Consider the following 10,935-nt stretch of genomic DNA (forward strand, 5'->3'; position numbering starts at 1 on the left):
GGAAGATTGCTGCACCCAGAGGGTGGTCTTGAGGCACTGAAAGCCTGCTCCAGTCTCTCAGGGAATCCCTCTGTCCCTAAGAGTCAGGCTACTGTCTTCCCTACAACACGAAGGGAAGCTTTCGTGATTAACTTCTGACCCTTGGTGCCTGACCTTGGAAACACACACAACACCCAGCCTGAAGCACCCCCTGAGCACAGCATCCTGTTCTCCAAGCCCCAGCTGAGCCCCCCAGGCAGCAGGAATGAGCCACACCCCTGGGATACTCTCCCTGCTTCTCCAGGCTGATACCTATGCCTGGTGTCCTTCCCAGCAGAGCAAACGTTCCTCCCGAGGGATAAGGGACGCATGAAAACCAATCTCCCAGGGTAGAACCCAACACCTGAGGGCCCCTCCAACTGCCTGTAACCCCCATGTGAAGAGAAAAGACTGGGACTCTCACAGTCATTCCCATCTCCCTCTTTCCCATAAATGTTCCATTCACAGAGGCAACTCTGATCCCACAGACCCAGCCCTGCCCTTCCCAGGGGCTCAGGTCCAACTCATCCAGCATCCCTGCTGGTCACTCACTCAAACCACCCAAGATACCCAGTTTAAGGGTCACCTGGATACCCAAGGGGCCTCTCCTGCCTTTCATGGAGACAAACCTCACCTCATATCCCACATCTGAGTAGTCACCAGGGTTCTCTGTGCCCTGTTGTACACCCCCTGTCTCTGTCCTGGGTCACTCTCATAATCTCTCCTGGACAGACACAGCTCCTGCCAGGTGGGGTTGAGGATCTGTCCTCCATAAGTCCTTCACACTCTAACCATATGAACCTGCTCAGCACCATCTGAGCCCCGGGTCACCAGGGCCTTGTGCTCTGGGTCCTTGGACGCCTGGATCCCCTTCATTCAAACCTCAGAACAATGACAACCACCATGGTCATGACACCCTTGCTCAAGGCACATGTCTGAGGAGAGTCACCGGGAGAGACACCTGCAGCTCTGCATATCTGAGGTTTAGGTGTGCAGCGGTGTCCTCATCCCTCTTCTCCCTCCCCAGGGTCAGTGGGCAACACAGGCTACCTCAGAACACCAGCCCCTTCTCCCAGATCTATGCTGACCCTCTACATGGTGAGGTACCGGGTGAAGCAGATATGGAAAACCCCTCCACCTAGGCACCACTCCATACCCCAGCCCTCCTCATATTTACAATGGGGACAAACACACACTTCTGCTCATCAATCCAGCCCCCAAGTTCAAAGCTGCAGCCAGGATGACCTCCTTCCTGTTCTTGGTTATGCAGGCAGGTTCCAGCCTTTGGGTTTTGCCTGAGACACCCTCCTTCCCCTTCGCTATCAGCCCAAACCTACCTGCCCTCCTGCCTTAAGACCAAACTCATCAGCCACCTGCTTCCCTCAGTCTTCCCCGAGCCTGCACATGGATGTGAAGACCCCTCCTACAACACCTACTACTCGCTAGTTGGCCCTGGGCGGTTATCACAGGTTCTGCAAGAGTTGCCTGTGGTCAGGCACACCACCTGTAGAACCAAGATTCCTAGAGGGACCAGCAGAGGGAGCCATTCAGGGAATCCCAGGGCTCCTTGGCAGCTGGTCTACCGCAGAGGTGTGGCCAAAAGCACTTAGTGAAAAGATGAATGGGTGGATGGTTAAGAGGATAAATGAGGGATGGTGTGTGGACAGAGAGATGGACATATGGACACCTGTGCTTTCTACTCACAGAATTATTCCAAGAAGGGTGAGGATATCGAAAATGGACATTCTCATATACTGCTAATAGGATTGCAATTTAGTACATACAACAATATTGGCCTCATAATGTTTAATGTACACACACATTGACCAGTACCCCTGTTCTAAGAGCCTCCCTGAACTTGGAGCTCTGAGAAGGAAAGATACATCTGTCCTGTCTCTACTGAATTCACCAACCAGCCGCCAGCCTGGCACAGGGTGCTTCATCAATATGTGCTGAATGAACTAGCTCCTGGATCATTCTCCACATTAGGCAAAGATGTGTGTGTGTGAGGATGTTCACTGCAGAGTTGATAGTCAATATGAAAAGTGAGAAAGAGCCTCAAATCCAGCATCAGGGATGTGGATAAACACCCCTGGACTTCTGATTCCATCTGCCTCTGCCCCACTGGTCTGACGTCTTTGCGGTCAGGGGAGAGGAGGGAATGTAGCCTTGTCTACCTGAACGCTCTGGCTCAGGAAGGACACGCAGACATTGACCTTCCCTTCTCCTACTTGCAGACACTCCAGCCCATCCCCAGGGCTATGAAGGTTGTAACTAGATACCCCTAATGTGGACAGAATTTGGCCTTGTATCAGAGCACACATCTTAAGTTGGATGAAATCTTGTTGGGGTACATCAGAGAAGATATGGGATGAAAGAGATTGAAAATTTAAGAGTGGGACATGATTCAGCATTAAATTTTTTTTGTAAACACCTAAAAAATGCTTGAGATGCCTGAATAAAAAGAGGCCACGTTGACTTTTCCTTCTACACTTCCTCCCTTGTCCACCAGCGAGCGGCAGAGCTACACAGCCTGGAGCCTCCCCAGGGGGCTGCTGACGCCCCCCCAGCATCCCCCATAGCCCAGCAGGGTCTGACCCTCACCAGCCTCACTCAGCCCACTGTTCTCCTCACTCTCCAAACTCCTGACACTGGACTCTGTCAGCCCCTCCATCCAGCCAGGCATCTGCCCACCTGAAGGCTGGTCCCTCGGCAGGCAGCTCCTCCCTCCACACCCTTTGTCCTTCACGGGGCGAATGTCCACTCACGCTTCAGGTCTTAGCCAAAAGGTCACTTTTTCAGGGGTGCTCTTGGTGATCCCCAGACCACCTGAGGTTCCATTACATGCTACAAATGCACCAGACACTTTCCCTTCACAGCTTCTCTCTTGATTAGAATTAACTCCTTAGTTTCATGATTTTCTCTGAGTTCCTGTCTCCCCGTCACAAGGTAAACTCCGTGGCCAGTGCCCACGTGTGTCCTGTTGTCTGTGGGGTTCCCAGGGCCCATACCAGGGCCTGACATGCCACGGATGCTCAGTAAATACTCATCAGATGGATGAGGGAAACCACACAATGGAAGCCTGTCACCACTGTTTGACACCTGGGGGTCAGAGCATGCTCCGTGTAGACACAGGGGCACTGGCATCAGCATGGGAGGAGGCCAGCAAGTGCCTGCAGTTGTCCCAGGGATGAGCATATACCCCTTGTAGAGTCAAGAGGGAGGACAGGGGCCTCCTAACAGTGAGGAGTCAGATCCCCATTCTTCCCAGAAAATCACACCTCTTCCTCATCTCTACCTTGTGAGAGACTTCTCTCCCCAGAGGTCCTGGACCAACAACCTGTGTCCTTCCTCTTCTCACAGAGACCTGACCTGACACAAAATCTGGATTCTCTACCCCAAGTAGACTTAGCACCAGGAGAGGATCAGGGGACAACACCCCATCCCTAGAGTCCTTAGTCTGTGGGGACAGTGGGCTATGGTCCCCTGAATACATCTCACCAGCCCAAGGCATCCCAGTGAATGAGGGAAACTTCCCATGAAGAATGGGACAGGAGAACCAGGATCTGTGTTTGCTTCCATCTCAGAGGGGCTAAGGGTCCCATGGGGCCTCTCTTCACATAACAGAGGAACCCAAAGGATCCCCCAGCTAAGTCTCCAGATGGAGCTGCTCCAGCTCCTGGGCCTTGACAGGAGGCCTAGAGATGACAGACAGGGACACACATGACTTCGATGCAGCACCCCAGTTCTCTGATGGGAAAAACACAGGCTATTCTGGGGAAGAGCCACCCAGGCCAGTCCCCTCTCCCGAAAGCCTCAAGAGATCCATCACCGGGCCCTTCCTTTGCAACCTCAGAGACAGAGAGCTCCTCCTGAGGCAGCACATCCACATGGGGGGACAGTTCTCCTGAAACTGCATCAGGAGTCCACTGGACATCGTCTGTCCTCTCCCTGGGCTCACCCTGCACTGAGATGGAGTCGGGAAGCCTGGGGACCCACAGTGACTAGGATCTAGGCTGACCAGGCCCTGCAGCCTGGAGATCAGAGCCCACCTCTGTCCAGGGCTCAGGGTCAGCTCACACACTCTGGAGTCTGGTCAGCCTCCCTGGGGCAGCCTCTAACATTGGCTGCAGGTCTCCTCATGCCCTCCAGGGGGCGACATCAGAACACAAAGACAACACAGAAAATTAACACATGAGCCTGGCTTTGGCCAGGCAGGTAGAGAAGGAGCCTGATTTCCATCCCTCCCTTTAACAGACCCTTCCTGGTCCTTCCTACCTGCCTAGAAAGTCCCACTCACTCCTTCTAGGGGCCTCAGAGCACCCTGCTCTGTTAGGGGCCCCTGTGCAGCTCCCCACTCCCTGCCTGGCACCACCCATGGGAAAGGTGGAAGGACCGGAGGAAAGCCAGCCAGGCAGAGGACAGAGGCCCCAGGACAGTCAGGGAGCACATGGACAGGCTCTGAGCCACAGCTCAGCCAACGCACATGCGGGAGGTTCTCCCTGAAACCTTCCCCTGAGGACCAGGGAGCCCACAGCCACCTTACCTCCCACCACCACCATCCTCTCACCCAGGACATGCAGGAAACCTCCCACTTCACACCCAGGAACTGTAGCTTCTTCTGAGACACCCATACTGGGTCTCTGTCCCTGAAAGGAGAGGCCAGGTTGGTGACACCCAGAGACAGAAGGCTGGTCCCCTCACTAGTCATCACTCAGCTTGCCCCTTTCTAACCCCCAGAGTCATCTCTGTGACCTTTCTCCTGGGATTAAACCCAACCTTCCTGGAGCTTTTGAGGACACTGGGAAGACCCCAGTGCCCAGATAAGTTTCTCTGTCACAAGCAGAAATAATCCCCCGGGTGTGGGAATTCTTGGGTCTTTGTGTGGTGCTGACAGACCCCCCAGGCCAGGACACAGCAGAGGCCAATGCTGGGGTGGATGGGTCGTCCTCTCAGGGACCGGGGTCCCCATCAGCCTTGCTATTGCAAGTGTGCCCCACAGGCCTGTGTGATCAGCATCACCTGAGTGCTTGTTAGATGCAGACTCTTGGGTCCACCCCACACCTGCCGGGTCAGAATCTACATTTTGACAAGATCTGCAGACCTTCCCTGTACACAGGAGATAAAGAGAGGCTCCTTCACCCCTCACATCATGGGGGCGGGGCATCCATGTTATCAGGGCAGCTGCTGAAGTAGCATTTCTAAGGTGTCACCTGGGCATTCACAATCTTTATAAAGTTCCACAGGTGATTCCAATATGCAGCGAGGGTGACATCCCTGTGACAAGAGTTCTTGGGGTAGCCCCTGGGTGCCTGTTCTGAAGGAAACAGACATAAGGGGATGAGAGAAGGGGAGGCTGACTGTGTCCCCTGAAACAGAGTTGTGGGGACTGCCCAGGACAAGATGCCCCAGGCTTGTGCTTGTCTAAACAAGAGTGTGTGTGTGTGTGTGTGTGTGTGTGTGCGTGCGCGTGCAGAGAATCACTGCTGAAGAAGGCAGAGACCTCAGCAGCTCCCAGGGAACAGAAAATACAGGTAGAAGGGAAGGAGGAAGAAGGGGGAGAGGCAGAATGAGGTGAGGTAGAGGCAGAGTCCTGGGCAGAGACCCCGCCCCCAGCCCATATGACCCACAGAGGAACCCCTGCCCCAGGAGGAGGCTCAGTGAGAGAGAGGAAGGACAGCAGAGCTGAGGCATCTGGACAGCAGTGCTTGTGAGCATTTCTGGAGCCCAAGCTCTTCTCACAGAGGGAGGGACAGAGAAGACAGCAGCCACCATGCAATCCCGCTCAGCCACTGCCCACAGATGGTGCGTACCATTGGCAGGGGCTCCTGCTGGCAGGTGAGAAGGGGTGATTCCCTGAGGGTGGGCAGGAGATGGGAGAAAAGAGACTCCTCGGGGTCTCCTCAGGAGTAAATGGCTCTGTGAAGGGACAAAGGACTTCTGTTTTTCCCTGAGGGGAGAGGACACAGGAGAAGGGTAGGATGAGGGAAGGGGACCCCTCAACAGGAAATTCTCATAATCTGAAGTGGGGAGAGGCAGAACTATCTCAGGTGCTATACCCATCACTGACCAATAATTTTTGAAAACTGATGATAATAATAATTATTTATTTGAGGAGGACACCAGAAAAAACTTAACTAGGGACACTAAACATTGCCCTTACCCGCCACCCTTAGAAATTGCCAAATAAACAGCAGGACATGGAGGGCCCTGGGAGCACTCATTCATTCATCCACAGGTGTTTGCAGCCTGTTCCAGGCACTGGGGGTACAACAAGATCAGACAAGTCCCTGCCTTGATGGAGCTCACCGTTTATGGGGAGGAAGACAGATAAGCAAAGAAATCTAGAATGTGATGTCAGGGAATGACAAGCATCTTAAAGGGAACAGAGCAGGAAAGGTCAGCAAGTGAAGGACGAGGGTCTTTAGAGCAGGTGGTCAGGGAAGGCATCTCCCAAGGATGCCCCTGAGAGTGAGCAGGGCTCTGAGGGCAGTGAGGGAGTGAGCCAGGCAGACACCTGGGAAGAGTGTTGGGAACAGAGGAAATAACAAGCTCAGAGGGGCTGCAGTAATGATGGTCATGCTGCTGACCTTGACCTGTAGGCACACAACACACACACACACACACACACTCCAAGTCTAAGGTGAAGAGACCTGCTCAGGACCCAGGGCCTCATCTTTCCATCCCAATACATAGGTCCAAATATTGATTGATCTCTCTCTCTTCCCTCCTAGTCTCACTCTTAACCTTCTGGAACCCGCCCACCACTGCCCGACTCACTGTTGAATCGGTGCCGCCCAATGCTACCAAAGGGAAGGATGTTCTTCTACTTGTTCACAATCTGACAGAGAATTGCATAGGCTATGGCCGGTTCAAAGAAGACAGAGTAGAGTCCAAACATCAAATTGCATTATATGTAATAGACACACAAGAAATTACCCCGGGGCCTGTATACAGTGGTTGAGAGAGAACATACTTCAATGGATTCCTGCTGTTCCAGAAGGTCACCCAGAAGGATACAGGTTAATACAACCTACAAGTTATAAAGAAAAATTTTCAAAGTGAAGTAGGAATCGGACAGCTCCACATATACAGTGAGTGATTCCTCTCTGACCTCCGGGTGTTGGGTAGCGTGAACTCTACTTAAACACAGGATTGACAGACCTGGACTGTGCCTACATCCCCCTCTGCACTATGTCTCATGTTGGGGTTTGAACATTTAGTGTAGGACACACCCAATGGAGACAATCATTTGTTTTTTGGTGTATTGATGTCACTCCCACTGGAGTATAAAGGAAGGACTTTGCCTTCTCACCCCCCACTCTACACCTGCAGCCAGCACATATTGACACTTGAGAAAGTCTGTGCTTTCTCCCAGACATAGAGCAGGCGACCTTACATTCTCTGAGTGCTTTTATCCTCATGCATTTGTCTTGAGATACACAAAGCTGTCTTATTCTTTTAAGCACTTGGGTTGGTTGAGAGGTGAGAGATGCCAACTCAGATTCAAGATTCCTGGGAGGAATCAAGGTATCACATAGGGCAATACTCTCTGTTACCTGCACAGAGGAGTTACCCATACCCGTCGTCACAACCAGCAACTCCAACGTCATGGAGCACAAGGACCCTGTAGTGTTAATGTGAACCTGAGACTCAGAACACCACCTACATGTGGTCAATCAACAGTCAGAGCCTGGAAGTAATAGGTCATATGGTATTTCTATGTAAAATTTTCTTAATAATTGCCGTACCATTTTCCACAGTAGCTGCACCATTTTGCCTTCCCGCCAACAATGCACAAGGATTCCAATTTCTCCACATCCTCTCCAGCACCTGTTGTTTTCTGTGTTTTTGATAGTGGCCATTCTAATAGATATGAGGGAGTATCTCATTGTAGTGCTGATTTGAATGTTTATTCAAGTGCTTTGCCCATTTTTCAGGCAGGTTATCTGGTTTTGTTGGTGTTGTTTAGTTTAGGAATTCTTTGTGCATTCTGGATATCAACCCCTTGTTGATATATAATTTGCAAATTATTTTCTCCCATTCCATAGGTCAACTTTCACTCTGTTGATCGTGTCCTTTGATGAAGAGATGTTTTTTTATTTTGACAAAGTCCAGTTTATCTATTTTTTCTTTTTTTTGCCTGTGTTCTTAGTGTCATATTCAAGAAATCATTGCCAAATCCAATGTCATGAAGCATTCCCCCTATATTTTCTATTAAGAGTTTTATAGTTTTACGTCTTACTTTAGGCTTTGATCCATTTTCACTTAATTTTTGTATATGGTGTAAGGCAATGGCCCCACTTCATTCTTCTGCATGTGGATATCTGCTTTTCCAATTCTGTTAGTTGAAAAGACTATCCTTTCTCCATTGAATGGTCTTGGCTCCCTTCTTGAAATCATCTGATTATATAATTGAGGCTTTATTTCTGGATCTCTATTGTATTCCATGATCTATTTCTGTCTTTCAGTCAGTGCCACACTATTTTAATTCTTTAGCTCTGTGGTAAGTTTTAAAATCAGGAAGTGTGAGTCCTCCAATTTTGTTCTTCTTTTTTTTCAGATTTTTTTAATTATTCGCAGTCCTTTAAGATTCCATATGAATTTACGGATGGAGTTTTCTATTTCTGCAAAAAAGTCATTGGGATTTTGATAAGGATTGTATCCAATATGTAGATAGTTAGGGGTATATTGACATCTTAACAATATTAATTCTTCCAATCCACAAAAATGGATGTCTTTCCATTTATTTGTGTCTTCTTTAATTGTTCTCAAAACATTTGGTAGTTTTCAGTGTACACATCTTTTACCTCCTTGGTTAAGTTTATTCTTAAGTATTTTATTCTTTTTGATGTATTATAAATGGAATTGTTTTCTTAATTTCTTTTTTGGATTGTTCGTTGATACTGTGTATAAATATAACTGATTTTGAGTGTTGATTTTATTTCCTACAACTTCGCTGAATTTGTTTATTAGTTGCAACAGTTTTTTTGTGCATGGGTGGAATCTTTAGGGTTTTATACATATAAGATTATATCTTCTGCTAAAAGATATCATTTTTCTTCTTCCTTTCCAATTTTAATGCCTTTTATTTCTTTTCTTGCCTAATTGTTCTGGCTAGGACTCCTGTATTATGCTAAATAGAAGTGTTGAAAACAGCATTTTGTCTTCTCCATGATATTTGAGGAAAGTTTTCTCTGTTTCACCATTGAGTCTTATGTTAGCTGTGGGCTTTTTGTTTATGATCCTGGTCATATAGAGTAGTTTCCTTCTATTCCTAACAATGCCTGTGTTTTGTTAAAACTGTAACCACTCCTTTCTAGAGATTTCCTTCACTGTGATATTCAATCCACAGGCCAGAAAGTAAAAGTCCTGTTCAGAGTGAGAAATCCTTTAGATTAGAAGCTCTCCAGGTCCTAAGGTTGTGAAGACTGGGTGGGGCCATCTTCATTCCCTAATAAATTATTTAACAAATAGTAAATGCCTTCCCACTTTACCTAACATACCCTTGGCCCCAGAGATAGACAGGGCTGGCAAGCCTGCCTTCCCCAACACACACGGAAGTATTTATAGGGAATGTGGCCAAATCTTTTTTGAAATCAAAGAAAGTTCTAGGAAAAACTCAATGAAAGTTTATGAGAGAAAAATTTCACCTGATGATGAGCTTGTAGGACACATGGGATGAGAAGAAGTTCCTGGTGCTGATACTACAGAGATGTCCAGGGGGACTGATCAGGGGTCAACCTGGGATGATCTGGGGGTCAAAGGGGGAGGCACAGCCCTCATCTTGCGGATGGTCACCTGAACAAAAATATTCGACCTCCTGCTGAGGGTCAGGGCCATCTTCTGGGTCACCTTTACAGAACTCACTGCGGCCCTGTGAGTGGCTGAGATCTCTGAGGAAGGAGCGGGGCGCAGTCTCAGTCAGTCACCTCCTCTGTTTCTCCACAGACCCGGTGGCACAGCCCTCCTTCTGAGCCAGCCATACCACAGTCACAGAACACTGTGGTCCTGATCTGCCTCACAAATGACACTGAGATCTCCATCCAGTGGTTCTTTAATAACCAGAGTTTACGGCTCACAGAGAGGATGAAGCTGTCCCAGGGCAATGGCACTCTCACAATAGACTCCGTCAGGAGGGAAGATGCCAGGGATTATCACTGTGAGCTCTCCAACCCAGTCAGTTCCAGTAAAAGTGACCCCATCAGGCTGACTATGAAATATGAGTGATCCTCTTCCCCTCCTATATGTCGTTAAACTCTAAATAGAATTTTTTCCTTATTGGTAAAATGATGGTCATGACGTATTTTATTTATAGAATTGTTGTGAACAAGCAGTGGAAAAACATGGAATAATTGAGTCAATAAATGTTCAAAAATGTGAACTGACATTGTCATTATTGTTGACTTAAAGTCACACTAGACTCCAAATCCCAGCTCTTGTTGCTCTCGGATGCACCGTCTCCACAGTGGAAGGACAGGTAGTGGTCATGGGATGAGGGGTGGGAGCACATGATAAACTCTCAGGAATCACAGCTCTATCCCTCCTCTGGAGGGAGGTGTTCATGGTGCCTGGACTCTGAGGTGGACAATGGGAATAGACAGGAAGACACTCATGTGGGTGGGAACACAGAGATGAAATGCACTTGACGCAATGCCATCTGCCTGCATCGTCCTGATCAGAGGTGGGAGAAAAGAGTTTGGAGAGCCAAGGCTTCAAGCTGAGACCCTGGGACAAGGCATACCACTGAGTTAAGAGATAGTCTCAAGGGGGGGTCCACCCACATCTACAGACCCCACCCCGCCTCAGTGCACCCATGTGGCATCTCCTTGAAGGCAGTGTGTGAATCAGGTACACGAGTCTTCTGTAGGGAGAGGGAACCCCTGGGCTCAGACCCAGCAATAGAGGGGCACATGC

At 49.1% G+C, this 10,935-nt stretch overlaps 1 pseudogene; it reads left to right on the forward strand.

Moving 5' to 3' along the window:
• LOC131397992 (carcinoembryonic antigen-related cell adhesion molecule 21-like) overlaps positions 1-10,394 on the forward strand; it is a 12,930-nt pseudogene extending 2,536 nt beyond the window's left edge.
• Positions 10,395-10,935: the final 541 nt, after the last annotated feature.

The sequence above is a fragment of the Diceros bicornis genome, chromosome 34 (assembly GCF_020826845.1).
Source record: "Diceros bicornis minor isolate mBicDic1 chromosome 34, mDicBic1.mat.cur, whole genome shotgun sequence".
Lineage (NCBI taxonomy): Eukaryota > Metazoa > Chordata > Mammalia > Perissodactyla > Rhinocerotidae > Diceros > Diceros bicornis.